Genomic DNA, 5,998 nt, shown 5'->3' on the forward strand with positions numbered 1-5,998 from the left:
ACGACAGGAAATTTCACTTAGAACCTTGTCTGACCTTACATGAACCCAGGGTCGCATGTCAGAATTGACATCTGCCCTTGGAAATGGTGAGAGAATTTCAGGTGTGGGAATGTTCCAAGCCAAGGACCTGGGGCTTTCGATTTCGTGGAGATTTCGTGGCGAGATCCTATTGGCTGTGGAGAATTTCCAACCCCCATCCACTTACCTTATTAAATATACGACTGTCGTGCAAAAATTAATCAGACGAGCGAGAAGAGTTGAGCCAGAAGAGTTTGAGAAGAGCGAGAAGAGTTGAGCCAGAGAGAGTTTAAGATAAGAGTTGAGAAGAGAAGTGACCCCTCCTTACCTCATCCATCCGTCGGTTGCTGTCTGTGAAGAGAATTGAGACTTGGAAAAGAACTTACAAAATCTGAATGAGAATTATAAAAACATTTGTACATAATCTTATGAGAATTAATCTTTTGTAGATATACTACAATCGTTGTCTTTCTTCCTGCCTGCCGCTTCGAAATTCGCTTTCAGCATACCAGATTATGTAACAACCTCCAAGGAGCCTAGACGACACGTGCCGAGATCCAGTGAAATAAGAATCCTAGCAACCTCCTCGAGGGAGGCATTACACGTCCAATCACATAAACGAAATATTTAAATTCCGTTTAAGCTCTTTTCTAATAAATGCTTTACTTATACTGCATGGATTTTTTTAAACTTCGGCAATGATTTTTCCATTAAATGTTTACGCTACGTTAAAGTGTATTGATAACATGTTTACTTTCTGTCCAAGCATATCTGTATTATTTCATTTTTACTCGCGTGCAAGCGATTCTATAAGTCAGTCGGTCGGTCGGATGGTCGGTCGGTCAGTCGGTCGGTCTGTCCGTAACACTTTTATACTTGGCCCTTTTGGTTAAGATCAAAGGTATGTTGTTAATAGATGCGGTTCTTAGCTTTTTAAAGCTTTTCTTGGCCTTCGGGCCGATATCAAAATGTAGTATCTGTTTCGGCAGATACTGCAAGCAAAGACCATATGTGGGGGCAATCCCACATATAAGACATGGGTCAATGTAGGGGAAACCCTTCATACCAATTGTTACTATCCAGCACCCCTTCCCTCTTCAAATTAAAAATCGGTCTAGTTTCTAATTTGCTCGGTGGGGGAGCAAATAAATACTCTTTTCTTGGCCTTTTGGCCAAGATCAAAGTATAGTATCTGTTCTTAATATATGCTGTACTTACATTTGTAACTTTTCCTTGCCAACAATCGATTACAATATGATCCCACAGATTACTGTACACTCTATAGCCCTTATCTTGGAGTGACCTCCAGGCATTGACAAGTTAGAAGCGCTGAGTGAAATTTGAAAAATAAAATATGTATTTAATTCGTTTGAAGCCAAAACTGCAACGCGAAATTTTTTATAAAATAAACGAGTGTTTGTTTTTTAAGAAAAATATTTCGGAGTAAGACTTCTTTGTCAATCTTTTTTTCTTCTTCTTGGACAAGATATCGAGGGGAATATACTTCGATGAAGAGTCCACGTGATGTTGTAAACTGCGATCGAACTATCTTCCACTCGACATCAAGACTCGAAATTTGATATACAGGATATTGAGATTTGGGAAAAATCTGTCTTATCCGTTTTCGGCCAGAAATTTGGCTGTTAAGCCGTAAAACTTCAACTATTTGACCTTTGAGAACTCTACTTAACTCCCCCGATAATTGGAGTCTAAACCCTTTAAATTTTAGATATATCTTCCTTGGATAGGTATCTAACTTAATGTTACATGATAAGGGTTGTCCCCTTTTCATGTAAGTAAAAAATAGGAAATTAGTTACATGTAAATATGGAATATGATAATCAAGGATTAGAAAGGGAAATTTCCTGGTCGTCAGAAATGGTTTCAAAAACGTAAAAATCGCGCATGTTCATAAACGGTAGCTATGGTCATGTTGGCCCGACATACATGTGATTTCTCAATACTGGAAAAAGTTCGAAGTTAGTTAGTGAGAGTTAGAGCAGTCAGATCAGAGAAGGAGAGGAAACCAGACCGATTCTCCGTTAGAGTCAAGGCAATCTCTGGAAGCGAGAGGTTTTAGAGATAACCATGTAACAACTTTGAATCCCTGAAATATAAAATCATGTCCGACCGGTCGAAGGAAGGATAAATGATCATCATGTTTCTTATAATTGCCGTCTTTCTGTGTTCATCATTATAACGAGAAAGGTAACGTGTTTATACTATATGTGCAACTGTCAAACGTAAATGTTAAACGCACTCTCGGTCTATCTATCAAGCTATTCCAAAATATATTCTAGTTGAATTACAGGCTAGGTTCTCTTGTAGTTGCCTGTACCCTGTCTCGTTATATATAAGAACTCTCTCTCTCTCTCTGTCTTTCTCTCTTTATATAAATCCTGTTTATGTCTTCAATATGTTATCTCCACAAACATGAACATCCTAAGACAATATGAACACTCACAATGAATATATATATAATATCTAGCATCTCACCACATTCAACATGAACATCTTAAGACATATGAACACTTAAGACCATGAACACTCCTAAGACTGTCTCTATCACTCTAAGACTCTTACAACATTAACAACAATAAATATATAAGTCGTCATCTAAATAAGAACAACGTAACATACTCACATATTTGGTACTTAAAAGATAACACTCACAATATAATATTAATAACCTGATTTGAGCCCAAAACCATAAATGTTAAGTGGTCATAATAGAGGTAAAATTTTAAAAAGTTGACCGCTTTTTTTCTTTTTGCTCAACATACAGCTCCAAACACCCGGGCAACGCCAGGTTTAACTGCTAGAACGTATACATAGACAAACACTAGGGATATGTGGGTGTCTGTCTCTGTGTGCTTCTGTAAATAGTTACCCAATTAACTTTTATACTACTCGTTATGTAACAATGCAATGAAAAGGACAGAATAGCCATATACAAGGGAATCTATATATCTATAAAAGTGAAAGTGTCTGGCTCTCTGTCAGTAAGTGTGTATGTGTGTGTCTCTGTCTGTGTACATTTTCCTACGCAAAAACTCTGTCAATTTTCAGTCTAAAGACTCGAAATTTTATATACAGGTAGTGTAAATTGTGGAATATCTTCGTAATCCGTTTTCGGCCAGAAATTTAAACTTAAGGGGATAAAATTTACGATTCGCCCTTTGAGAACTCTACCAAAATCCTCCGCCAATTTTGGGTATAAACAATTGTAATTTTAGATATAGGTTCCTTGGACATGGATCTAACTTATTAACTTAATTAGAACCCCCCAAAAATAAACGTTAACGGGTCATAATAGGGGTCAATGAAAAAATAATTGACTGCTTTGATCTCTACCAAATTACTGAGAAAATTTCTGGTCTAAACATTTGAAATTTTACATAAAGTGTATTCAGAGAGAGGGCAAGCTTTTTAATCGGTTAGGGTTGAAAATTTCAGCTACCAATATATAAACGTATGTATATATGTATGTATGTATGTATGTATGTATGTATGTATGTATGTATGTTTGGGGTGGAGAGGGATCCCGTAACCCGTGGTGAAGGCAACCTTTCTAGGAGAAGCAAATCTATGATATAAAAAAAAAACATAAAGTTGGAGACCAGTACCCACATTAAGCTGGGCTGCAGTTTAATTTGTTGCTGGCTATCTTGCTCTTGCTTGTTGCTGGATCTCAACATTTTGAACCGAGAGAGAGATTTAGCTGTCGTACAAAGCTAAGACTCTGTAACATTATCTTTGTATAGATACTCCCTCAGGCATTTGGGCTCATGGATTTTAAATGTCTCAGGGAGTGGCACTCGTCTGACAAGACGTTGCAATCATCATGTATGTATGTATATGTATATTTGTATGTTTGCTTAAAGCTTTCGACAGAGGCGACGGATTTTCACAAAATCAGTATCGTTTAGAAACTCAACACTCCAGGCGAGAAATACCGAAAAATTGGCTAAAAACATATATATTTTTCCCCTAACCTGGGTTCTTTTCTACAGGGAGTGGTCGCTTTTTTCGCATACATTTGGAAAGTCATCCTCCCTTTCGATTGTCTAGCCTTTATTTAAACATACGACACTTCCGGTTTGGCTGTGGTCGTAACAGCAGGGACGTCAGGTTTTCCCGTCCCTTTCCTCGGTAACGGTACAGGTTCTAGCCTGCCTTCCTACTACAACTGTTTTTTGGTTTGTTTGTGTGTGTGTTTTTTTTTTTTTTGCTCAACATACACCCACAAACAGCCGGGCAACGCCGGGCTTAAATCCTAGTATATGTAATAATTAAAATTTTTGATTCGTTTGATGAATATCGTGTAAGCAAAGTTAAATGCAACATGTTTAATACAACTTGTTTAGATATTGGTATGTGTTTGAACGCATGACGAACTCGGCAGTTTTACACGCCCTTCTCTGATATTTTGCAACCTCAAAAATATAATATTATGTATCGACAAAAAGTAACAATATTTCCATGCTTCATCCCACCAATATCCTTGCTATTCTCCTATATGGTTGACTATTTAAAAAAAATGATTACATATAGTGATAGAAGATGTATCGAGACACAGGTATGATTATGTTTGATCCGGCAGTACAGTGGTTCATTAAAATTGTGGGGTCTGCGTTCCCACCTCGTCCAAAAAGTATGGAAATAAAAAATTACAAAATTAAAAATAGGTTTACAAGTGTTTTTGATATAGATGTACATAAGAATACTTGGATAATTATGTTTTAACTTAAATAGGGATGGTATAATAAAATTGTGGGTCTGCGTTCCCGCCTGGTCTCAATAGAATTTAAATAGGCACATATTTTAATAAATACTTTTCATATCTATCTGCGTAAGTATACTTTGATAATAATGTTACAATTTGAAGAAATATTGCATGAAAAATTATGGGGTGTTCATTCGCACCTGCCCTCCATAGAATGGAAATATGTCACAAAGTTTAACAAGGTTTTTTTTTTATATAGATCCACAGAATATCATGATAAGTGTTCCAGTGTGCATAGGTATGGTATATGGGGGTTATCTATTTTATTTTTATTTACATCATATTTTGCTTTTCTTTCGATACCCTCACATTCAACCAAAATTTACAGCCCTTCCTTTTCATAACCTATCATACTTTCATAAATCAGAGCCCATTTCCTGTAGGCTGTTTTTCAACCCAGTAAACGACGAGTACATTTACAAGTGTGTATGTGTGTATGTATATATATATGTATATATATATATATATATATATACATATATATATATATATATATTCTTATGAATTCGTTTTCTTTTGTGCGTAGTGATATTCATATTTAAAACCGTCTTTTATATTTTATTTTAAAAGAAAATACAATTTTCTTATGCATGGGTTGTGGAATTGCATTCACTAGCAAAAGATATAGCTAATTTGCATATTCTTTTAAAAAATTCATTTTAATTAATTCCCTATTAGTTGCTTCGGTTTTCTCATGGAGTGATCATCTTTAGTTAAGTATTACGTGTAATTTTATTGATGCAGATATTCTACATGATTTTTACTTACATAATATTTGCTTAAAATGTTTATAGTAAACACGAAATTGTTTCCATATATATTTATGTATCTATATTTATCTATATATCTATAACAGTGAACGTGCCTGTGTATCTGTGTGTCTGTGTGTACATTTCCCCACGCAATAACTCTATAAACTCGAAATTTGATATACAGGGTACTGAGATTAGGGAAAATCTTTGTAATCCTTTTCCGGACAGAAATGGGCAAAAATTCAACGATTCTATATGTGAAAATTCTACCAAACTCCTCCGCCAATTTTGGGTCTGAACACTTCAATCTTTAGATATGGGGTCTTTGGAACTGGATCTATCTTAATAACTTGATTTGAACCTCAAACAATAACGTTAATGGGTCATAATTGGGGTCAATATAAAAAATTGACCTCTGTGGTGTCTATCAAAATACTCAGAA

The 5,998-nt window shown here is 35.6% G+C and overlaps 1 pseudogene; it reads left to right on the plus strand.

The window, feature by feature from the left end:
- Positions 1–1,170: 1,170 nt before the first annotated feature.
- Positions 1,171–1,263, plus strand: LOC145240511 (U2 spliceosomal RNA; annotated as a pseudogene).
- Positions 1,264–5,998: the final 4,735 nt, after the last annotated feature.

Source organism: Euprymna scolopes, chromosome 19, assembly GCF_053919585.1.
Source record: "Euprymna scolopes isolate OS-2025 chromosome 19, ASM5391958v1, whole genome shotgun sequence".
In the NCBI taxonomy this organism is placed as follows: Eukaryota; Metazoa; Mollusca; class Cephalopoda; order Sepiida; family Sepiolidae; genus Euprymna; species Euprymna scolopes.